The sequence below is a fragment of the Dermacentor andersoni genome, chromosome 2 (genome assembly GCF_023375885.2).
Source record: "Dermacentor andersoni chromosome 2, qqDerAnde1_hic_scaffold, whole genome shotgun sequence".
NCBI classification, from domain to species: Eukaryota; Metazoa; Arthropoda; class Arachnida; order Ixodida; family Ixodidae; genus Dermacentor; species Dermacentor andersoni.
The window spans coordinates 113,562,534-113,588,960 of record NC_092815.1 but is presented as its reverse complement, the minus strand read 5'-3'; the positions used below and the strand labels follow the sequence as shown (position 1 = coordinate 113,588,960).

The 26,427-nt window shown below is 46.7% G+C and overlaps 1 protein-coding gene across 1 annotated transcript in view; it reads right to left on the bottom strand.

Moving 5' to 3' along the window:
* LOC129387563 (uncharacterized) overlaps positions 1 to 26,427 on the bottom strand; it is an 849,695-nt gene that overhangs the window by 659,539 nt on the left and 163,729 nt on the right. The gene's annotated exons all lie outside the window — the stretch shown is intronic.

Here is a 26,427-nt window from a genome sequence, read left to right as displayed (position 1 = left end):
ATTGCGCGGCACCGGGATTTGGATCACGGTCCTCTTGCACTGGAGACGGATACTCTACCGTCCCCGTAGGAGTTAAATTAAAAATTAGTTTATGGGGTTTTACGTGACAAAACCACTTTCTGATTATGCACGCCGTAGTGGAGGACTCCGAAAATTTCGACCACCTGGGGTTCTTTAACGTGCACCTAATTCTAAGTAGACGGGCGTTTTCGCATTTCGCCCCCATCGAAATGCGGCCGCCGTGGTCGGGGTCCGATCCCGCGACCTCGTGCTCAGCAGTCTAACACCGTAACCACTGAGCAACCACGGCGGGTCCCGCAGGAGTTGTACGCCTCATTTAACCTACAGTGGTGCCCTATTTGATCAGTCAAGGTGGACCAATCTGAGCTCGGTTATACCGCATGGATGGCACTCGGCTAGAGAACCTGGTATTTATGACCTGCACATGTGAGGCCATACATATTTGAAGATGTATATCTTTCTTTTTTTTTTTTTTTAGGAGGGTTCCCGTACAGTGATAAAATAAAGGAAAAGACATTAAAAGAAAGAAAAAAAAGAAAGAAAAAGGGGCGAAAAAAAAGGAACATAACAGGTGATTTGAACTCGTGACCCTTCGATGTTGCCCGGAAAGATAGCTCAGTCGGTTGGTTCGTCAGGCCCCAGGCTACTTTCAAGCGCCACAGCTCCTGCTCCGAGCCTCCCACTTACATGGAAAGAGAATCATGTTGTCCGCGATAGTCAGTTTTTTGCTGATTCCGAGTGGTTGGAAGGCATACTTTCTAGGAAAAATGGCCGCTCGAGGAGAAGAGTGAACTCGAGCGGCTTTAGAGGCTAGGAAAACTGCCTTAAAATTTAGACTTGAGGAAAAGCTTCGTTAACAAACTATAACACGGCAATCAGCACTCGAATACGACGAGAGAAATTACTGAGACGTGGAAAATTCCCTTGAAAAAAAAATCTGGTTTGCGAGACAAATGCTTGTATGTATTCAACCTCTTAAAAGATGAGGGGGGAAATATGCGCTCACCGAGAGGGCATCTTCAGCACGAGACCACCACAAGGCGCCTTACAGAGATGTGGAGAGCTTCGCGGCCGGAACGAAGCATCCCCTCTCCGCCGGCCATGAGGGGAAAACGCGCTTTCCGATCGCTCAAGGTTGCGCGGACAAAGCTAGGCTTTGTCAAATATATACGGCTTCATCTGTGGTCATTATGTGTGGCTGTGCATCCTCATTTGCTCGCTGCTCCTAGATCATAGTTGACAAGTCGGGCTAGGCTTCGTCAAATATATACAGCCTCATCTGTGGTGATTATGTGCGGCTGTGCATCCTCATTTGCTCGCTCCTCCTAGATCACAGTTGACAAGTCGGGCACAGCGGGTGCTCCTTCTGAAGAGATCTCCGGATGAAGGGCGGCGTTACGTAGGGAACTGTAGTTCGCTGATTGTCGTGACTCTTGAAAACGTGATCGCACCCGCAGTGGTTGCTCAGTGGCTATGGTGTTGTGCTGCTGATCACGAGGTGGCAGGCTTGAATCCCGACCACGGCGGCCGCATTTCAATGGGTGGGGAAATGCCAAAACACCCGAGTACTTAGATTTAGGGGCACGTTAAAGAACCCCAAGTGGTCGAAATTTCCGGAGCCCTCCACTACGGCGTGCCTCATAATCAAAAAGTCGTTTTGGCACGCAAAACCCCATAATTTTTTAAAACCTGATCGCGGTAATCTATACGCGAAAACACATTTCAGTACACGCAGCACTTCGTCGAGCGTTCCTGGAGACCTATGAATTTGTCTTTGCTCGTATCTTGTCAAGATTCATGTCGAACCAGAACCGGTCACAGACGCGACAGCTGTGCCCGATCTCTATGCCGAAGAATTCGGCTGGATGCGGCCGTTCGCCTCTCATGAATTTGCAGGCTTGGCGTTAGAAGTAGTCAATGACGCGCAGACCCGGAAACGATTCCCGGCGGCGCCGAGCATTCAGTCGGCAGCGTTCGTTGTCTCTGGCCCGAAACTCTGGATCCTCGGCACGGCGACGACGCTTGTCGGCGACGGCCTCAGAGTGGTTGGCAGGATTGGCTCGCCTTCGTCGATCGTAGTACCGCTGAGCCGCGCGCCGAGCTTCCTTGTAGATGACAGACGCAGCAGCTGTGCCAAAACTGTATGCCCAGAAATTCGCGCGGGAAGCGGCGGTTCACACCCCCGTGTCTCAGCGGGCTTGGCGCTGGAAGTTTTCGAGCAGTCGCAGGCTGGGATCGCTTTCTCGGTGACGTCGAGCGTTCAGGCGCCGACTCTCGCGTTCCCTGCACTGAAACTCGGTATCCTCGACTCGGCGCCGCCTCTTCTCAGCCGCAGCTTCGGCGCGGTGTTCCGGATCAGCGCGGCGGCGGCACATCGCTTCTCACTTGGCAGTACGGTGGTCTTCCTGATAAGCCGCTTTTTCTTTCGGGCATCGGGACTTCGGTGTTCCGATGGCAGCAGCACGTACGCACGGAGTAGAGGGGGCGAGGGCTGTACCGCCATGCCAGGCCCGAGATTTTACTGGCCTGTGACGTCGCGACTCCGCCGTACGCGCGTGAGGTGCGAGGAGGCTACGTTGCTCGGTGCTCTCGCAGGTGGTTGCTAGGCAACGCTAGGCTGCGCACAGCTGGGTTGAGATTTCTGGTAACGCTTGACGGCGGAACGAAAGCTTAAACAGCTCGGCTGTTAAAACATCTGGTAGCACGAGTACTTAATGCCCCCTAGGAATGGCAGTGATTGCTTCGCTCAACAGGCCCGTGAGCTACTGTTGCTACTGTAACAGGAACGCTTGGAGCCGCAACACTTCTGTCATAAACGCTGGCGTAAGAGCTTTAGGTGAAAGTTGATTTGCAGGAAGTTCTTCTGCGGTAGGCCGTAAGATAGTCTGTCGACGTTATCCAGCGTAAAATTGATATCACAGTGTGTCGGGAGATGAGCTCTGCAGTGGTCACCTATGTCTTCACCGGGCCGTCTTCTTTATGTGGGTAGCTCAATCTACATGGTCTTTGTTTGACTAGGTCAAATGTAATGTTACATTACTCTCACTATAAGGCTCTCACACATCAAAGGATACTGAGACGGATATAACGGCATGACTTTAGTCTGCTCGACTTCTTCCTCCTCCTCCATCTTCATTCAGTCCCGTCTTAGTGGAGCTCTTTACAATCATATTATGTTTTTGGCACATTAAACCCCAGAAATTAATTTTGCTTTTCATTGGCCCAGCAGGAGCTGCTGCCATCTGATGAGATAACGGATATTTATAAAGTTTGCGGATCTCTTGCGGTAAACCTCATTTTTCATCTCAGCTCGAGACAGTTATCAATAGTTATAGTCGTTTGAACCAAACCAATATGATTCCCTCGTACACTGTAAAGTATTAGAAATAATGTTTCCCCTGCTGACTCTCTTTTTCAGAATTCAATAACACATTTGAATGGTCTGCCACAAACCGCCCTTCTTCTTCTGTGAATAAAACCTGGATAGAAGTCTGTCAAAATGTATTTATCAATATTTTTGCTTACCATTATCACTGTTACTGCCAATGGCCATGACACAACAGTAACCGACGTTTGCTTTGTTCTGCCCTAACAATCATTGCTTCTACTCCCTTTTTTTCACCTTTATACAAACATTCGTTAGTTCTTTTTGCAGGCTTACTAGTCGCCTTCATTGTTCTTTCGTTATCTCAACAAAAAAGAACGTGAGGACGTGATCTGAGAGAATTGTTGACTTGATTCCCCCTTGTTGATGCAGTCGCAACAAATCGTTCTGTTTGTATAAAAATGTGATTTGATCGGACAATAAACCACTGAGTAGTCCGGGATTCTTCATGCTAATTTGTGTCCTTCCTAGTCGGTGTTTCTCTTGTCCCTGTTCATGTGCACCGTACATACAACAAGAACAATTAACGTACACCACTTAGCCCATTTCATCGCTCTGTTACTACGGGCCTTTTTGCCAAAAACTTCGTAATATATTGTGAAGTAAATACTATTTATAGTACTGTTACTTCTTCAAAATAATTTGGATTTCGTTTCTGAGCAGTCCGATAGCTAGCTATTACAGCTAGATATAAATAAATGTAAGATTTGGCATGTGCGAAGGAACGCTAGTATCTCTCCGACTTACTTATTAACTTGGTAGCAGGCGTCTAAAATAGGTACCTTTATACATGTACTTAGGTGTCTACATTGCAGCAAATCGGGTCGGGACACTTCACTCTGAGGCAAAATGTATGAAGGCAACAGCTCGCTTTGCCTCGTTGCTCAACATTTTATAAGCGAAATAATGTTAGTATTACTTAACAAATATTCAGCGAATTCTTAAGCAAGGACACGCCATTGTCTCGCGTGGTCTTAACAGCGCCTTAACAGGCTACAAGAAAGAGACAACCGCTGGAGCTCCAACAGTGAAGAGTTCCCCGAGCTGGGCACCTCGGCCATTACCTCGAGTAGTGTCAGTGCGAGCAGCTCCCCAAGGCGCAGCAACTCCAAGTCAATATTGCGAAGTGCCTCGCTCTCGCGTTCCCGCTCTCGCTCCCGCTCACTCAAGTGCGCGAGCTCCGCCGACGTGGTAAGCGGCTCGCGCGACACGGGTGGTACGAGGCAGCTTGGATGCATCGGCCGAAGCCGCACTCACACGGGTCCTCGAAAACAGCAGAACCAGCAGAGCACACTACAGAATCAGCACAGCCAATTGCAAAGCCATCAAAACCTCATAGACAAGCTACTCCACAGTCAACAGAAACAGCAAAAGCTCACCGACAAACTGCTTCAAAAATGCAAAGAAGAACAAGAACTGACAGACAAGCTGCGTCAAAAATGCCAGGAACTCGAAAACATAAACAGACAGTCTGCAACGACGTTGACCAACGCCGACGTTGAAGCCATAGTAGATGCAAGGTGCCTCATATTTCAAGAAGCCCTTATTAAGAACATTCACGCCCCAATGAAAAAAATTGTCCAATCAGCAGTCGAAAAAAACAGCCACAACCTTCGAAAACAAGATCAGCAGGTTAAATGCCAAAATCGGTGTCAACACGCCACAGGTCAACAATATTATCGGGCACGCAGTTAACAACTACATCACGAAGGCACAGCTCGACAATTCGCGACTCACGACTCGGAAGAAGGCACGCACGGGCGAACAGCCAGAGTGACTCCCGCTCGCTTTCGCCTACTCGTGATCGCCGAAGCGAATTCGAATCCAACGACGATGGCGACCCCTAACCACAAGGCAAAAAACCAGCATTCAACTATACGCATATAGCAATGGAACTCTCGATCATACCGCCCTCAACACGCTAACCTACGAGAATTCCTCAAGCTGAATCAACCCGACGTCATAGCACTACAGGAAACCAACACGCAGAACGTCCGACTGCAAGGATACGCCACATATGCACAAACCCGACGCACTGTCAACTTGGTGAACAAAACTCTCAGACAAAAAATACACGACGTAGAGAACACCCAGACAGAACACACCTTAATCGAGGTTTTAACAGAACGAAAGCGGCAGAAAGGCTATTCGTGGTAGCGGGTACAGCGCGCCTCACGACCTGCTACCAGACTTCGATCACTTTGTACGAGAAATCAGGGAATCCATGAATGGACACCAACTCGTCATAGTGGGAGACTTTAACGCCTCGGACACGGCATGGGGCTATCATACCACCACAAAGAAGGGTGCTAGAGTGCACGATGCCACCCAGCAGCACAGATGCACCCTCTGGAATGATCGTCTCCAGACCACGAGAATTGGAAACAGCTTTTCCAAGGACACAGACCCCGATCCTACCTTTACTGTGGACGTCCCCTGGGCAGAGTGGAGTTAACTCCAAGAACCCTTAGGTAGCAATCATCATATCCTCCAATCAAATGTAACACAAACCCGTACAAAGACCAAGACCGGAATTGCATGGCTAACCGAATCGAAATCCGTTAGAGACAAGCGCGATTCCAGAGCAAGCATAACTGACATTGACGAGTGTCTCAAAAATGTATTAGACACAGCAGAACGTCACACCATGATCATACAACTCGATGCCGATACACCCGCGGTCGACGCGCACCTCCTCTATCCCTGGGAGACCAGAAGTGGCCTGCTGAAGAGATGGAAGTGACAAATGCTTAACAGAAAGCTAAAGACACGCATCGCTCTCTTTGTCAAGTAGGCTCAAGACTATGCGGACCACCTCGATCGTCTGGCAGAACTGGCAGGCTTTCTGTGACAAGCTTCAGGGGACTCTGAACACAAAGAGGACCCGGCACGTCCTACGCGCACTCTTGGCCACGGAACCCACCAGTACAAAACAGACGCAACATCTCCACAGTCTTCACAACCACGCCGGATGAGAACACCTCCTGCGAGAAATACAAAAGAAACTATGCGGAGATGCACCCTCTCCCGCGTGAACTCGCAGTAAAGAATACTCTGGAAAACCGAATCCAGAACTCGAACGACCCTTTACGCAAGCCACAATCCACGTAGCCCTATCCAAGCTTACTAGAAATACCAGCCCTGGTAAAGACCAGATCGTTAACAAACACCTATGCAACCTACCGCAGCAGGCCACAGAGGCTCTCCTCCGTTACTACAACGAGTGCTCGGAGAAAGTAGAACTGCCTGCTGTATGGAAGCACTCGGACATCACCATTAAAGTTTTTCCAATCCAATCACCATGTTGCCCAAGCGCTACAAACCTCACAGCTTGGAGAACCTACGCCCGACCTCCTTCACCTCGTGCGCGGGAAAGCTTTTCGAACATATGGTGCACGACCGCATTATCCAGTACCTGGAAGACAACGGCCACCTACCGGACACCATGTTCGGCTTCAGGCAGCACCTCTCAACGCAGGACGTACTCTTACTACAAAAGAAGGCCTCCCAGATCACGTAAAAAAATCTAAACAAATACTCCATAGTGGCCGTAGATGTCAAGCGAGCCTTTGCTAACGTTGGCCACGACGCGATCCTCAACGATCTCGAAGGCACCGGCTGCGGCACTAGACCTACGCATACGGCAGAAACTTTCTGATGGACCGCACGTCAACAGTCGGTATCTGCAACATCCGCCGTGAAAGCTTCTTACTTCCAAACAGAGGCACCCCGCAAGCGTCGGTCATTTCACCGCTTCTCTTTAACGTAGATTTGATCAAGCTACCCACACTCCTCGAGAACCACACTCCTCGAGCGTCGAGTGTACTCTCTATCGCACCGTAAACTTCGCAGATAAGAAAGCATGGTCCTTAGACGCCTGTAAAGTAACACGTACACTCACGGAACAGTAATGCATTGCGTCTACCCGACACTCCACTGCTACCTCTGCCCACCGTGCAACGTACCCGACACCCTCGCATACTTCCTCCTGGAATGCTCGTGTCAGGAATGCAGGGAAATGCAACCAGAAACGGACGCAAAGCGAGCACAAGAAGCAAACCACCTATTCAAAACGTGGGAGGCCAAGTGCGCCCTCTGGGACCTAGAGGACCAACGACAACTCGTGGCCAAGGCCAAGAGGGAAGTCGAAGCCAGAGGGTTCCTGGACTAAGGAGCCTTCCCACCTTAGGGTGACACCGAGGTCTCGCTCGGGACACTGCTTCGTATAATAAACGTTTCTTTCTCTCTCTCTATTCAAGGTTATCAAAAATAATTACGCGCACTTCATCTTGTCAGAGAGAGAAAATGATAAATGAAAGGTAGGGAGGTTAACCAGGACTGAGCCCGGTTGGCTACCCTACACTGGGGAACGGGAAAGGGGGACGGAAAGATTAAAAGAAAAGAGAGAAAGTCCACTGGAGATATCAGTCGGTCAATTAGTCCGGATCACAGACGCTGACTCAATCCGGTCGCTTTCAAATATCGCAGCAGCGCTTTGGTGGCCTTTTGTAGCTGTGATATGCGAGGCCATGATCACAAGATCTTGTTCAAGGTGAACGGCTTTCCATCTAGCTGATTGAGAGCTGTGCAGAGGTCTTGCCTTTCATTTTCATAAGATGGGCACAGCACAGTAGGTGTTCTATGGTTTCCTCGACACCGCAGGCATTGCACCCGGCGCTATCAGCCATTCCAATCAGAAATGCATAAGCATTTGTGAATGCGACGCCCAAACGTAAGCGGCACAGCACTGTTTCCTCATTTCGCGGAAGTCCTGGTAACAGCCGCAGTTGCATAGAAGGATCGAGGGAACGCAAGCGATGGTGAGTGAATTCAGGTGTGTGCCACTTCTCCAATGTCAAAGAGTGCGCTAGCTTGCCTAAGTGTTGGGCTGCGTTGGTCCGCGATAAAGGTATTGAAACAAGGGTTGCTCCTTCGTGTGCTTTTCTAGCAGCTTCGTCAGCGAGGTCGTTGCCGGGGATACCGCAATGACCAGGCAGCCACTGAAACACGACGTCGTGTCCTTTCGCGATCATGTGATGGTGCATTTCTCGTATCTCCGACACGAGTTGTTCACATGAGCCGCGACGAAGAGATGCCAGAAGACATTGTAAGGCCGCCTTCGAATCGCAGAATATAGCCCACCGATTAGCCGGTTGGTTATTAATATAATCAACGGCACCTCGGAGGGCAACAAGCTCCGAACTAGTCGATGTTGTCAAGTGAGAAATCTTGTATTGGATGCTTAGTGAACGGGATGGTATAACCACTGCGCTGGTGGAGCTGGTCTGAGTGGAAGAGCCATCCGTATATATGTGTACTCGATCAAAGTAGAAAGTGTGCAAACAATCCAGAGCTGCTTGCTTCAAGGCCAAGGTAGGCAGGTCGGTCTTTTTTCTTATCCCTGGAATCGTAAGACGCACTTGAGGTTGTTTTAAACACCACAAAGCTGAGGTTGAACGTGCAGAGGGTGTGAAACCCGATGGTAAGGATGCACGATGGATGCTGACCTTGTTGGAGAAGGACGTCTGTGGTCGTCGATCAGGCAGACACGCAAGAGAGCTTGACTGCATCCGTGAAACATGACGAACATGGGCTCTAAGCGTTTCGGTGCTAATGTAAGTCGTGATCGGACGGTCTTGAGCCATTATAATGGTTTCAGCTGTTGAGGCGCTGCGCGGAAGGCCTAGGCAAACACGTAGTGCCTGCGCCTGCACGCTCTGAAGTTCTCGAAGATTTCACTTGCATGTTTTAGCAAGCACGGGGGAGCTATAGCGTAGGAATCCGATGAACAGTGCTCGATATAACTGTAGCATGGAGCCCACTGACGATCCCCATGTTTTGCCGGCGATGAACTTGAAGACGTGAACAATAGATGTGAGCTTCTTTAAGTGGGCGACATGAGGGCTCCAAGTGAGGTCCCGGTCTACAATGACGCCCAAAAACCGGTGATTTCTCTTGTAGGAGATAGGCTGACCATTGATGCATACTGGATAAGGAGTCATCGTTTTTCGCGTAAAAGCGACTAACGCACATTTTTCTGTTGAGATGGTAAGACCTTGTGTGTGAAGGTAGTCAGATGCCTGTGTTGCTGCTTTCTGTAGCCGTGCGCGAACCTGCAGGCGAGTGACCGCTGATGTCCAGATGCAGATGTCGTCGGCGTAGATTGAAACACTCACTGTTTCCGGTAGGGATACGGCCAGCCCAAGAAGCGCGAGGTTGAAAAGAATAGGGCTTAGAACACCGCCTTGGGGAACGCCTCGGCATGTGTAGTGGTTGGTAGTCGGACCACCTTCCGTTCGTACGAACAAGGACCTTTGTGTCAAGTAGTTACTGACCCATCGATATACTCGCCCTCCTAGTTCAATTGTCAAAACTGAGTCTAGAATGGTTTGATGGGAAACGTTGTCGTAAGCGCCTTTCACGTCAAGAAAGAGCGCTACTGATAATCGCTTCCGAGATTTTTGTTGTACCACAGATGATACTAGATCGATGACACTGTCAATCGATGAACGACCGCGTCGAAATCCCGCCATAGAGTCAGGGTAAATTTTGTGGTGTTCAAGGTACCATTCGAGACGCATGAGGATCATACGTTCCATGAGCTTCCCGACGCAGCTGGCAAGAGCTATAGGCCGATAGGATGCCAGTTCGAGCGGTGACTTTCCTGCTTTTAGAAGCGGTACCAGGCGGCTGCGTTTCCATTCCTGTGGGACGACACCATCTTGCCATGAACTATTAAAAAGGCTGAGGAGTTCTCTTCGTACTTCTCTGCCTAGGTGGCACAAAGCAGTATATGTTATGCCATCGGGTCCTGGTGAAGACGAACACCTGCATAGCGCCATAGCAGCTTCTAACTCTTCCATAGAGAATGGAGCGTCCATACTTGCATCTCTTGGGCCGGGGATGTTGCCTAGAGCCATGTCAGGGACTAAAACTGTGCCGCCGGCGACGTTCGCACAAAATTCCTCTGCGACGTCTATCTCACGGCGGTTTTGATAGAGAGCAAGGGCGTTGAATGGGCGTCGTTGCTGGGGACTTGAGCAAAGACCCCGTAGGGTACGCCACACACAGGACAATGGCTTGCGGGGGTCTAGTGAGTCACAAAAACATTTCCATCTTTGATCCGCTAGCTTATCCATTCGGCGTTTGATCTTCTTTTGCATGCGCCGAGCTTCCCTGAGGTCAAGGATTAACTTCGTGCGCCTGTACCTCCTTTAAGCTCGGTGACGTAGTGCCCGAAGTCTTTCCAATTCAATGTCATTCTCTGTATGCTTTGATGGATGTGTGAAGCAGCGTGTACAATCTTGCATAGCGTCTGCAATTATGTCTTCTAATCTGCGTGCAATATGTGTCTTGCATGTGTCTTCTACGCGATCTTGAAAGACTGACCAGTCGATTTGGTGAGAGACAACCGGTAATGCGGCGTCTAGTCCATCGATTCTCACATAGGTCGGAATATGATCACTTCCATGGGTTTCAACATCAGTGAACCACTGCACGCTCAAAGTCAGGCAACGTGACACCAAAGTCAAGTCAAGGCAGCTACTGTATGTAGTTCCTCGCAGAAATGTCGGGCTTCCATCATTAAGAAGACACAGGTTGTGGCCTGATGCAAAGGATACTAGTGACCTGCCCCTCTAATTTATCCTGGAGCTTCCGCATATATGGTGGTGAGCGTTGAAGTCCCCTGTTATTATCCAAGGACCGGGAGTAGCAGCGATAATATCTTCCAGTCTTTTTCTATCAAACTGACTTGTTGGGGAAAGGTAGACGCCAATAAGAGTAAAAGACAGCTTCTTCTTTTTCACAGTAACACAGACGTATTGGTTACCGTCGTGTGGCGCTACGTGTTGGGAAAAATACGTAAGGTCAGTGCGAATATAAACCAGAACCTTACTACTACGGACACACGTGTTTGAAAGAAAAGATTCATATCCCGATAGTCTTATGAAGGCTGATAAGTTCGGTTCACAGATGACCAGTATAGGAAAATGGTTTGCAAATACGAACTGTCGGAAATCCGAAATACGAGACCTGAGGCCTCTCGCATTCCATTGGAATATGGAGGCACTTCTCACATCATCCCGGAACGATCGTTATTGTTGTCGATGAGCTATGGTTCTGCTGTAGAAGTTCTCAAGCACTGGACTTCTGAAGGCTCGCCAGAACCGGACTGATTGCATCCAGCACTTGCAATGCACTTCGAGCTGTTGGTGTCTGTAGCTTGTCCAGAAGAACACGAATAGCACTCACCAGAGAGCTGATCATAACAATTTGTCGATCTTGGTCCGCCAATTTATCAGGAACAGACGAAGTGTCCCCTGCTGTAGAAGTATCATTTCGCTCAGTAGGGGCATGTAGCTTCGGGAGTACAGGCCACGCGTCAGCAGTCGTGCTGTTCGATGCACCCTTGTCCTTTGAGCTGACTGCGTTTGGCCTGGGCGGAAGAGTGGGTGGTGATATACGTGTTTCAATTGCACCGCTAGCGCATCCTCAATGGATACTCCTCTCGCACCCCGGAGGTCCGTGTTCGATTTCCACACAGACCCGAATGTACGAAATTTTCTTTTGAAAGCCATAAATTTATTTTGTTTACACGAACGTCTCTGCGAAACTTGACGCCAATCCGAGCAATTTTCGACGAGTTTTTACTCTCTGTGCCGTTGGTCATTTTTGCACGGAAAATAATAATGCTTTCGCATTGAAGTTATATATTCCACCCCATTTACTGAAAAAGAATGAACTCGAACATGAAGCTCCATTTTACCTCTACTTGCGTATCTCGCGTTATGACATTGCGTAAGTAATATTATACATTGTTTCGAAAAGACAATATTTGATATACTGGAATGTACATTTCTAGAGAGAGATCCATGCGAACCAATATGAGCATGATGAAATCTATCCTGAAGCAATAAAGTCCACTTAGTAGCAAAATGAATTTCAGCAGAAAATGAGTTTCCTCAAAAAAGTGATTGAACACCTGAAGGAAAAAAAGCATCCATGGTTCGTGGTGTCAATAACTTTGAAACTATAATGTATAGAACTTGGGCTAGGGTCATTCACGGGCTTATTATGGATTTCGTTGTAAACCTTTTCAATAAAAGTATCTCTTCATAGACCCTTTTCGTGCAAGTCTTTCCAACAGCCTAAAATGAGCTATGACAGGTACCGGTACGAAAAATGTAGTTTAATCTACTCACTCCGCCTGCCAACGCCTGACAGTGGTGTTTAAGCCCGTTCGCTGGACATACCGACAGCCATAATCTGGACGCTGACGACGGGTAATCCAGTTTCTGATTAGGGACAGCTCACATAACTTTTTTTTTTAAAGTGGAGGCTGAAAAGTTGAGCTGGAATTTTGATCGTCAATATGAAAGTGAACTTTTAATACCGCCTGATTAGTTTTCTTTAGGTTTATTTTCATTGTGTTCACTGTTGGAATCTCATTTAAGTCCCGACGAGACGCCCAATATTTCACTTAGAAACACGTAAAAGTAATGTAAGTGATCAGCATAGCACTGTTCCGCTCTTCATATATTGTGAATTCTTAGTATGTTTAAGGACTGGTAAATGGGCTCTTTTTAATAAGGTTGTCAATGCTGGTTTTTTTTACCAGTAATATGTTGATTGTTATGTTGCGATACACAAATGAGGTCCAGCTGAGAGTTCTATAGTTCCGGAACGTCCTTCTGTGCTGTTATGAACGGACGAATGGAATGAAATGGAGTCTAATAAAGAATAAAGAGCAGGAAAAGTACGGCATTAGAAAAAACTGTGCAGAAGCAGCCGCGAACATGCAAATTAACGAAGATTATGGAGACCACGTCTCTTGACGCATAAGAAAACTTGTCGCTACTTGAGCTCTAGAAGCGTCCAGTTGTTCAAATTACCAAAAATCGAGTAACATCTCGAGCATGACGTTCCTCAAAGCCTACGATGGAACTACGAAGCGATGAACATTGGAAGAACAAGGAAGGAAGGAATGAAGGGAGGAAGGAAGGAAGGAAAAAAGTGGAGAAGGAAGGCAGGGAGGTTAACCAGTTTAGCGTAACCGGTTTGCTACCCTACACATGGGAGCGGGATGGGGGGGATGAAAGATGGGGAGATAGAGGGCACATAACACGGCACACACATCGTTGGTTACAGTCTGTCACTCTTGTGCGGTACGTGACATCACTGTCACAGCCGCTTGTCCAAGCCCGTATCCTTCATAAACCGAAGTAGTCCCTTCGTCGCCTTCAGCTGCGATGTCTTCAGTCGGCGATATGTGAAAATGGTTGCAACTGACAATGGTCTATTGTCAAGGTGCGCTAGAACGGACGCCATGGACTGTCTCTGAACATTATATTCAGGACAGTCGCACAGAATGTGTTCCAGCGTCTCCTCGCAAAGACAGGCACTGCAGAGAGCGTTGTCGGCCATTCCAATGCGAAACGAGTAAGATTTCGTGAAGGCCACCCCTAGCCATAAGCGATAAAGCAGGGTGGCCTCACTTCGGCGGAGTCCAGTTGGCATACACAGATGCATCAAGGAGGGCAGGTCATGTTGATGATTGCTGCGGTTGGTCTGGCTGCTTGGTGTGCACCATCGAGAGAGCGTGATCTCCCGTGCAAGCACTTGAAGTCTGCTGGCTGCGTCGGACCGTGAAAGTGGTATGGCCTCTTCCTGTGTGTCTTCAAGAGCTGTCCGAGCGGCTTTATCGGCGTCTTCATTTCCGATGACGCCGCAGTGACTTGGCAGCCACTGAAACGTCACGTGATGTCCTTTCTCATGTGATGCATGGAGTAGGCATCTAATATCGAATACGAGCTGTTCGAATGGCCCGCGACGCAGAGCTGATAGTATAGATTGTAGGGCTGCCTTTGAGTCGCTGAAAATTGACCATTGTCGAGGTGGTTCCCGATTGACAAAACAAAGTGCAGCTCGAAGAGCAGCTAGTTCCGCAGATGTAGATGTCGTTGGGTGGTCAGTCCTAAAGCTGATGGTAATACCTCTTTCTGGGACGACTACAGCACCGGACGAACACTGGATGTTTGTGGAACCGTCAGTATAGATATGTGCACTGTCTGCGTACCTCTCGTGCAGAAGAAGCAGAGACAGTTGTTTCAGCACAGGCGACGACAGCTCAGACTTTTTCCCGATTCCTGGTACGCTGAGATGGACTGTGGGGCTGACAAGGCACCAAGGGAGTATCGATGGTTTAGATGCAGACGTGAAGCCCGAGGGAAGTTTGTCGTTGGACTTGACGATAGTTTTTGAGAATGATGCTTGGTGCCTGTCTGAAGGTAGTGTTGCAAGGTGGTGATAGGGGGCCCGTGCCAAATGTCTGATATGCGTTCTCAAGGTTTCCACCGTGAGGTGAGTCTGCATTGGATGGTCCCGAGCAATCGCAATAGTTGCCTCAGTTGACGTGCATCTCGGCAAACCAAGACAAACTCTGAGTGCTTGAGCTTGCGCTGCTTGCAGAACACGAATATTTGTCTTACAGGTGTTGTTCAGTACAGGTAGACTGTATCTTAAAAAACCGAGAAAGAGAGCTCTGTAGAGTCTCAGCATTGAGTCTACTGACATCCCCCACGTCTTTCCTGTCAGGTATTTAAACAACTGGGAGGTTGCTGTTAGGCGTCGTTTCATGTAAGCCACGTGGGGGCTCCAACAGAGGTCTCGGTCGATAATTACGCCAAGAAATCTGTAGGTTCTGACATAGGAAATGGTACGCCCAATGATTGAGATAACATAATGCGTCATTGGTTTGCGAGTAAACGCCACTAGGGCGCATTTTTCTGGCGATATGCTGAGACCTTGTTCACACAAGTAGCTCGCTGTCAAAGTAGCCGCTCTCTGAAGCCGTGCACGTATCTGAGGACGTGTGACTGCCGAAGTCCAGAGACAGATGTCGTCTGCGTATACTGAAATTTTGGTGGTAGTTGGCAAGTGTTCAGCAAGCCCAATAAGAGCGAGGTTGAATAGCGTCGGGCTGAGAGCACCGCCTTGAGGAACGCCCTTGCTGGTATAGCGTCGCGTAGTTGGGCCATCGTCAGTTAATACATAGAATGATCTTGCAGATAGGTAACTTGCAATCCATAAAAATACTCGACCACCTAGGCCAACCGTCACAAGAGCGTCGAGAATAGCCTCATGTAATACGTTATCGTATGCCCCTTTCACATCTAAGAATAAAGCTGCAGATAAACGTTTACGGGACCTTTCGTGCTGGACATATGAAACGAGATCCACTACATTGTCAATGGAAGAGCGGTCACGTCGGAAACCAGCCATGGAACTCGGATAAATCTTGTGGTGTTCAAGGTACCATTCCAGGCGGCGAAGGATCATCCGTTCCATTATCTTTCCTACACAGCTGGCCAACGCTATCGGGCGGTAAGAGGTGAGCTCTAGCGGGGATTTGCCCTGCTTCAAGATTGGCACCAGGCGGCTCACTTTCCATTTGTCAGGAACATTTCCCTCCTGCCATGAGGTGTTGCAGAGACTCAATAGTGCTATCCGTGCGGATTCTCCGAGATAGCACAAGGCTCGGTATGATATACCATCTGGACCCGGAGATGATGAGCGCCTGCAGAGGGCTAGTGCCGCCTCGAGCTCCTCCATTGTAAAAGGAAGGTCCATGCGGCAATCTCGGCAATGGGGGACATCATCTCGGGCTGGAGGATCTGGACGTGTCGCTTGGTCTGCCATTCGCGCACAAAAGTCTTCTGCGACATCGATGTCTTGCCGCCCTTGGAAAAGCGCGAGCGCCTTGAATGGAAAACGCTGTTCCGGAAGGCAACGCAGACCTTGCACCGTTTTCCAAATGTGAGACAGCGGCTTGCGGGGGTCGAGTGTTTGGCAAAACGTTGCCCAACGTTCCGACGCTAATCTATCCATTCGACGCTGAATCTTCTTTTGTATCCTCCTGGCTGCCCTAAGGTCATGGATTGATCTTGTACGCCGATATCGACGTTCCGCCCGGCGACGAAGTGCGCGAAGTCGCTCTAATTCTATGTCGAAGTCGTTTCGCGTGTGAGAGATTGTCAGTATGCGAGTGGCGTTCCACATCGTATTTTTATTTGTTTGTTCTAACCCAGAGGGCAGGCCCTCGCTGCAGGCATCTTCCATATCAGATTTGAAGTTGGCCCATTGAATCGTCCGAATGGTATTCCGTGGGCGAGACCTAGACGACAAGCCTTTGATGTTCAGATAGGTGGGAATGTGATCACTCCCATGTGTCTCAATATCTGGAAACCACTTCACATATCTGGCGAGAGAGTTGGAGACAAAAGCAAGGTCGAGGCAGCTGCCGTATGTCACGCCTCGAAGAAATGTGGGGCTACCATCGTTCAAGAGAGTAAGGCCATAGTTGTAGGCGATGCTTGATAATCTTCGTCCTCTTGCATTTGTCTTTGTACTTCCCCATGCTGGATGGTGTGCATTGAAATCTCCTATGATGACCCATGGGGCGGGGCAAACACTCAAGATATCCGCTAACCTTTTAGTGTCGAAATTGTTGGAAGGCGATATGTACACGCCTATGAGAGTAAACAAGAGTTCGTTCTTTTTAACTGTGACGCATATATACTGATTGTCGTCGTGGGGCGCAATCGGTTGCAAAACATAGGTGAGTTCCCGACGAACAAAAATGATGATTTTGCTGCATGCACTATTTGTTGATGACATGAAACATTCGTACCCTGACAGTCTGATTGGTTTCGACAGGTTGGGCTCACAAATGACGATGAGTGGAAACACATTGGTGTACACATACTGACGGAAATCTGAAATTCGCGATTTTAGCCCTCTGGCGTTCCACTGCATGACGGACGCCGCCTTGACTTCTTTTCGGAAGGATGGGGTATGGGTAGCCATCTTTCTAGTTGAGAGATTCAAGCACTGGGCTTAAGGCGTCCAGCACTTTAAGTGCGCTTCGAGCAGACGGTGTCCCCATCTCAACTAAAACCGTTCGGATGGCCTCCATGAGGGAACGTAGCACCGAGAAGAACAAGGAATGTCCCTGCAAGCAACGTTTTGACAGGGACACCTGTCTTCGTCAGGACAAATCTCCTCGTGGAAACATCGACCACTACGACATTCCTTGTTCGACCACTGCTCATCACTTCAACCTTCCATTTTACTGTGAACTTCGGTCTTGTTTGTATATAACTACGAGTGATGCAAGGTTCTAAATTCAAAGTGCAAACATCAATCCTGTTGTTTATGACCAAAGTTTCAGACAATAAGCGTGTCAAAATGCTCCCTTGTCGACTCGTGCTTTCGGTGTGTATATTAGAAGGAAGTTTGCAGCATCAGCAGATATTATATCTTTACTCTCTCAAGATGACGCAAGAAATAGAGCCCGATGAGGACATTAAATAGCCAACCAGCTCTCAAGCAAAACAATGCAAACGTATTCATATACGATCTAAGAAAACGCCCGGTGAGAACGGCGGTAACTGCATGCTATATATTTCTAAAACGTTTTCGTTATGCCCTTAGTCTCGGTACAACAACTTGCAGAAACATGCATGCATTGTGCAAATTTTAGACTCTAAGAGCAGTGCTTTTGTTCTGACAGAGGTGAGATGAAGAGTTAGCGGCAGCATTGTTTTTTCGTGTCTCGCTGTTAGTTGCCTTCGGCATCATCTGAAGCAGCAAAAGAATTGTTCTGGCGATGTTCTTTATTTGATGATGCGGCAATGATGCGGATAAGTAGCGCACAGGCGGCTTTGTAATGTGAACATACCCAAAAATTTTGAACATTGACCCTGATGCCATCCGGCGAACTTCACCGCATTGCTCAAGCATAACTCAATGGGTCGCATTTTTAACAATTGTGTTTCAAAAGGCCGCCCAAATGCCGGCTATATTGAGCTAGCAGCGCATTGAGAGGGACGGTCCTTCTAATAGCGTGCCTATTTACGTCACTTTTTGGTAACTTCAAGGCTGCGTAACAACACTGCCTTAATCCTAAACAAAATTCTGCGGTAGTGCAACAAACACGCTACGACAAGGTGCCATAAATAAGCATGTGAATAAAAGGGTGCACCCTCTCGACGTTGCTAACTGAAAGTAGTTGTAATTCAGGCGGCGAAATATCTTTTTAAACTTGCCTATTGAGCTACGCTGATCGATTGCTATGAACTTCGATAAAAAGACCGAGGTCAATGTCCGAAATTCCTGTACTTGAGTGCAAGCCACCGTTCCATGCACAAAGATCAGCAAATTCCATGGCATTGCAAAAGACTGATAATTTTAGCCACTGATTGGACCAACGGCATGTGATCGCAGGCATCGATCACAGGCGTAATTGATAACCAAATTCCCTGCTTAATATAGGTCCCGCTGTGGTAAATTGTATCTAGGTTTCTCAAGATAAGCCGCAAAGCGCTCTTCCGGCCGACTAATGAAACCACGATAAAAGAACACAATACTAATACATGCGCGTGCATACCGGTGCAAGCTTACATTGGAAACCTAGATATACGTACAGGAACAGCAGAGCATGTCGTTACTGCGCACTGACTGAGAGTTGATGTAGCTAAAAGCGGTGCCGAAGTAAAATTTTACGTACGAAACTTCCAGGGCTATCTTATTCTACGCGCATCCTGTAGGTGTACTGGCCTCTCTTATGTGATTAGTAACCGAGAAATATTTTGTATCGATGAAGATGATTGCCGAAAACCGAGAAGATGGCAGCGACCTGCCGACGGCGCTGTTTGGCTCAAATGTTCGAAGACCAGCCCTTAGACGAACTACAAAGACAAGAACACGCAGGCTGCACTTTTTGTTCTTGTTTCCGTGTGCTCTGCCAATGCACTGGTCTTCCTGAACTTAAATTATGCTGCAGCAACCGGCCTAATTAAGTTTCTACTTTATTGAAATTGGCGCCCTTTCGTCTCGGTCAGTAAGTACACGGGGTCTCAGGGATGCAGAGGCCGGTCAAAGAGAACGGACTTCATTAAGAAAGTCATTAGTAGGATAGGCCATTGCCTCTTCTGAGCCCTGCGCGTACTATTTCCGGGTGGGATAGATCAGAAGTGGGCTTCCAGAATATATTGACCGTGGGCACTGGGCTCCACGTAAACTCAGTGTTTAGAACAGGCGCTTGGTGTTTAAAAGGGAGACAAAAGCACGCATTGGTATGCTTTTGAATGTCTAATCGCATAGAACTGATACCTCAAGAATAAAGCTGTAAATATGTTAATGTGCTTGTTGACCCATTCTTCCTGTAGATACTTCTCGTGCTCATACCTCCTTTCCGAGCTCTTTCAATCCAATTCATGCTTTTTCCCCATGCAGGGTAGCAAGCTTGGTTTTTCTGGTAGCCCCCCGTGCACTCGCTTTGTTTTTGTCATTATGGATCTTTCCTTAGCGTTGACAGGATATACGATAAAAAAAGTGGTGGGTAGGTGCACTGAATTAGGCAGGTGGCATCGCTAAGTTGTTCTTATTAAATCACTCAGAAATAAAAAAAAATAATACGATACACCGCTACGTGATTGCTACCTCAAACTTCCGAGAGCTGCTTGAAACCCACATTAGCTACAAATAAAGTGAAATATCTGAAGTGATGCACCCTTTACTGGAGGTAGTAAGCATTTACACAAAGACTGATCAAATACGTTTTGCGATATATCAAACCGTGGGGTCACTATGGGTAGATTGATATGGGTAGATTTGGCTTCCTCGAATTGGATAGTACCTTCTGTTATATAGCGGCTGTTCGAGACGCTTTCCACGTATCTCATTGCAAGAACATATCCATTGCGTGGAGCAATTGGTCATGGTCTATCGGTATTTGCAATAGTCACCATTTAATGAAAAATGAAAGCATCCTGCAGTGGGCATTAAATAGGCTGATTATGATGAGGACGAGGAGGATGATAATAACACAATCACGCAAGCCGTTAAAATTTTTATTCTATTTACGACCACAAGCACAAGTACAGAAGTGGTATCTCTCGATCGGCAAACCGTGCCATTTTAGTGTAATACAATGAGTAAAACTTTGATTGGGCGAGTTTGTTCATAGCTATTGAAAAGGCACAGCGCGACTGAGACGGAGACAAAGAAACGCAAAACCACATCACAAACACCGACTAACAAGTGGTTTCATTTGTACCGAAATTGGGCTATTTATGAGCAAAAACTTGCCACATGACACCACAGTTAGCCACTCATAAACGATCAAACAAGAATATATTGCAAACAAATAAGAACATATTGCGCTAAATCCGTAGCAATCGGAATAAGAAAAGATATGTTAATATATCTTTGATTTAGTATCTACACGTGTCTTAAAGCTTAAGGCTAAGGCAAAGTCACTATGCATAAAAAATAAAGGAAGAAAAGAAACTGTAGGGACGCGCATCCACTTACATGTGCAGGATCGTCGCGTTGTTTATATATGCAGTTACGTAGATGACTTTCTGTAAGTTTAAGAAATGTTTCAAGACAAGATTTGCAGGCTGTTGTCCGCGATATTATAAACGTGTTCTGTTCCAACAGTGGCGGGCTTAGTTTCACTTGGGAAGCTTCTAAATATTGCCAATTATAGTTCCTGGCTCTATTGTTATTATATAAGGATGACCATATGGGTTGGCAATATACTCCGAGGTCTAAGAAGGGGCTACTACCATTTAACAGTGCCCATTCCGAACTTGTAAAAGGAGGCATTGTAATAAATTCCCTTCATTAAGCCCTAACTGATATGTTTTCACGCGATGAGCAATAGCTTCGACGTGGCTGAAAGAAGCCGGATACCCGTTGGTTTTAATTACTACAGTTTTAGAAGCGTTTCTTTGGTAGATTAAGCACTCTAATTCAAAAACTAAGCCTAGATTCATTTAGACATGTGTAAAGAGACGGGTGTCGTCCCACATTTTAATCTCCTCCGCCTAGTCTCTTCTTTCTCCTCTTCTTATCCGTCTTCATCGTCTTCTATGACTCTTCTGGACCAAACCGCTCCACTCCTCCGGACTTCGTTGTTCACACCACCTGGTTTAATATTTGAACACATTGCTGATGGAGGGCTATTCCGTTTGCCCAGAGTCTTCGAAGTAACAGAATGTCTTCAGGATACCACGCTGCGAGCAGTCGTGATTACATGAAAGGGTCCATAAAACTTGTCATTGGAAGTGCCATTGCTGTTTCGCATTAGAGCGCGGTCGCCGGATTGTGCAGGTGGTTACATATATTCATAAGCAGTCAAACAGCACCAAGAAGATAGCTTCTAAGCATGAAGTTTTGATCGTGTTTTCTGCGCCGCGTAAATTATCAAAAATACGTGCAACGACAACCAAAAAGAAGTTGCCACACTGCATGACTCAGCATAGAAATAAATTGACAGACTGTATAACACATGTTTTCCATGAAATTCTTTTGAGTTGCGGTCACCGGTACATAGGCTAAACGGGGAGACGTTTCAGCGAGTGGGCCAGGGAGCATAATCTTAACGTAAACAATAAGCCTGATGGCTTTCAGGCTGAACATCGCGACCTGTGCAGCTGCGAGCCAATATTACACGAAACTAAGTTTCTGAAGAATGCAAGAGATGGGACCGCGCCAGTGATTGTGGAAGCTTCGTTTAATAAAAGATCGGCGGACAACTGCGTGGATAAGCAATTCATTTTATTGAATGACACTGAGATCTAGTTTCTTGTAGGTTTCGCCTAGGTCATAAATGCTTCACCCGCTTTTAAGTGGTCATTGCATTTTTATCACAGACGCCTGCTGAAGCCAATGTGCGGGTTCCTATGTTTTGTGCTCGTGTTCCTTGTTTTTTTTTTTTCTTGTTTTTTCTGCAAAGTGACTTTGCCTTAGCCTTGAGCTTTGAGACACGTGGCGATCGTAAATCAAAGGTTTGATGAACACATATTTATCATTTCTGCTACTGTGGATTTAGCACAAAATATTCATATTCGTTTGTAGTATCCTGTTTGATCACGTGGGACCATTTCTTAGTTGTTAACTGTGGTGTCATGTGGAAAGCCTTTGCGCATTAGTAGGCCGGTTTCGGTGCAAATAAAACCAGTTGTTAGTCTGCGCTTGTGATGTGGTTTTGTGTTTCTCTCCATTGCGCTACGGCTTTTGATTATATGGTATTTTGAAGTTGATTCAGGAGCACGACTGGCTGGCGCTTAGACTTTATAGCAATGCAGCATAATGTACGTTTTTGGGCAGATGTGTCGTTCTGAGTGAATTGATGTTCTAATGCTCTATACTTCGGGCATCGACGAAAGCAAAAATACAAGAGCGTCTACGTCAGAAATGTTGCGTATTTTGCATGTACTTCTGTATCTACAGGTGATGGTATAATACCATGATCATAACAATTGGCCGCACACAAACGCCATGCTTCCTAAGAATATTATAACGCAATGCTTTCTTGCCGAGTTCCAAGAACCTTTTCGTACTTGGGGCCTCTAACGCCGACCGCGTTTAACGGGATGTTTCCACCTAGCAACGGTGCAGCGAAGTAGAAGTTCCTGAGTTCACCGTTTGAAGCACAGTGTTTCGCACAATAATTTGAGGAAATGTGGCGCTAGTGTCTATGTGGAGCTCCAAGCAGGGTGATTCACCCAGCGCGGGGTGGAATTGGTGGTTAGTACGTTGCGTAAAACTTCGTCCTGTTGGCCCCAAACTGCTTTGCCAATTTGCGAATTCATCATTTTCGACGAAGTACGGTGGTATAAATAAGTATACAAGAATACAATTTGGAGGACGCTTTCGATTCGCCTTTAAGAGTGGAGCGCGATATAGCATTCAAGGATCTCCGACTGCTTCTCACGCTTCCCGGTAACTGCAGATTATGTAACTTAATGTTTACAGGAATGCGCTGGCCACGAACGCTATGCCTGAAGGCGAGCTGTTCTTTTTTTAAACTTCCACTTTTAGAAATTTACTTTTTACTTTTAAAAATTTACTTTGTATTTTTAGAAATATACTTTTTGTTTTCACTTTACTTTTACTTTAGAAATTCAATTTTACATTTAGAAATTCAATTATTTCAGTAACGTCTTCGTGTTACACGGAGGGCCTGCGTGATTGGCTATGTGTGGTTCGGAATGACTTATTCGCTAAAAGACGGCCGACGCCGAGTGCTGGACGCCAACGCGGGATTTTCTGTGACATGGGCCCTTAACGCTATCGCGCTGTAATTGTCCGACGGCAGGATTCGAGCGTAGGACCTCCAGCACAAAAGCCTGATATTGAAACCACTACGCCACGGACGCATGCGTCGATAAGCAGCACACTGGCAAGTCACAAGGGACAAACGGGCAAGTCAGCCCCTTGAAACGTTTGGCGCGTTTCGATATATATATATATATATATATATATATATATATATATATATATATATATATATATATATATATATATGACGTGCTACGTGTAAATACGTGCACATAATATACAGGCTGTCTATAATTCAGTCCAAGCAAAATCATTTGTTCGTATAACATGCTACTTTCTAACACTAATGTTTCTTTCTCTTCATCAATCGACAAATACAACACGTTGATTTCGAGCCCTATATTAATTGTGTGAAGGTAACATGCGACACGTTACTACAACATTAAATTTTCACAAATCGTGTGCAATTCCATTCATTCAACATTGTTTAAACTGCTCATATTTGTGAACTTGGTCAACTCATATAGCGCAAGAAAACAAAAAACAAGTGCTCACATTCTGTGAAGCAACCCTTCAAAGCTTAACAATGAACGAATCACTGGCTAATCCTACAAAAGCTTTAAGATTTCAGGGAGACCTATTTTTGGCCTGGAAGTAACGATGTGTTCGAGCTCTGGGCATTTTGCACAAGGCGATTCGAGTACCAGTGCGTTGCCTTTCGTGCATTGACTCATTGTCGTAAAATAATTGCTGCGAAGGCTCTGTTGAAAAATTCCAGTCTACAGTGGCGCAATATTGCTCCATTATTCTTGTACACCTTTGCCAGTTCACAAAGACTTAAGCCCAAACTAGGAACGCATTCTCAGGGGCCGTGGTGGAACTGAAATTCCTGCAGCCATTACATACGAGTGAGCGTACGTTCGTGTCAGCTTTTTTCATGGAATAAGTAGCAGTGGAGATAGGCAGTGCAACTTGAAACAGAAAATATCTGAACAAGTTGGGGTACATTCTTGAGAATAAAACGCATGCGTAAATAGACATCGGCACATGTGAGACAAAAAAAGAAAAGGCAGACAAGCGCATTCATTTTAGCCCTGCAACTTTTTCATGCAATTAATGTTCGCATTGTTCTAAAGTATTCAGTACTCACCTGCGTGTGACGCAAGCATCTCTGTTTTTGGTATGCAATGCAATTAACTATGTGCAGTTCAGTGTCGTTAACTATAGAGGATATATGAATAGAATTGTGGTTTTGCCAAAATTGAGAATTAGTGGCCGTAATGTTCAGCGCAATCTTAGGCTATATAAAATCTAGAGATTCGCAAGTGGCATCAACCGATGCGAGTATTCTACAGTGGCAGAGGAAGGAATCTAATCCTCAATCTCTTAATGAATCCTAGCATTGACGTAATAGTTCTGTAGACACCCGCAAAGTCTAGAGAAGTAATTAATAAAGGGAAAATCAGACATTTATCGTAGGAATTGCTATAAAGAAAACCGATACGGGTCCTCAAAAGAAAATTGTCGCAGTTGAAAAAAAAAATTCGTCCTGGTCCGGGACTCTAACCCTGGACCATCGCCTTTCCGGGGTAGCTGCTCTACCATCTGAGCTAACGAGGCGGCTAGCAGATGACAGGGCGAAGTCGAATTTATCAACAACTCGAAGCAAACGCAAGCGTTCGACGTAATAGTTCTACGGAAACCCGCAAGGTGGAGAGAAGTAAGGGAAGTCCCGGACCGGGACGAATTTTTCTTCAACTGCGAGGCTTTTCTTTCGGGGAACCCCTACGGGTTTCCTTTAGAGCAATTGGAACCCCTATGAGTTTCCTTTGGAGCAATTGCTACGAACGGGTGGATGTCTGATTTTCCCTTTATTAATCCCAGCATTGTAGGCCAGGCTGCAGTTAGAATTGAACGGTGCTAGCCTGAGAGCACCCAGTATCCGAAAACAAGAAGCATGGAGTGGCGAACGTCTGGCTCCTAAGAAAGTCGAGTACAGCCTTACTGGTCAGGCAGCGAGCTTGTGAACATACTAGCACTACAGTGTATACGAACTCAGTGGTATAAACTATACCGCAGCCCCTCCATACCATCTTCCATCCCAAAGCTCATTCATGATGGAAACACAGAGCGAACTTTGTTCGGAAATCGAGGTAATCACAGAAGAGCTGATTTTTTTTTTCGCTTTGCTGATTTCACGCTGCTGCCACAAAATTCGCTGACCTCGGTGTTGGTTGATATCTAAGGCTGTGCCTCGTGGCACGCACTGAAGCCGGTATTGATCTGTATAAAATAAAAAACTTAGAAATAAACTTACAGCACCACCTGTTCTGGGCAGCTAGAACATGGAAACCGGCAGTAAAACCAAACCTAAAACGATCCACTTAGATATGCGATGGTTCATATTTGTGCTCATGACCCGCCCCAATTCTAGACCAACTGCATAACAGTGTTAGACTACGTAAAAAGCCTAGTCTCAGGTCGTGTAGCTATTCGCGACTCCTGCGCTTGTGTCGTGTGGTTCTTTCTCTGTCTTGTTCTTTTTTGCGCAGTTTTTCTTTGTTCTCTCAATGTAATCCAAGTAAATGGTCGTTACTTAGTGGCCGCGCCGAGAGACAGCTAATGCAGGTTCAGGCTTGAAGCGAAAGAGGGCCTCCTAACTCGGCTTGCGCTGAATACCTCATAGTTCTCAAATCGTCGTGATGCTGCCGCGCACAAGCCAGAAAGTGAAAAAAGACGGATGTTGGAAGACTTTTGCTGTGTGCTATTATGCGTGTCATCGCCGTGGAAAGACAGCAATACATGATTTCATCATTTATAGAAAGAAGTAGACGACGCGCATCGGAGAGCGACTTGGATAAGATAGAGAGACAGAAACAACTTTATTT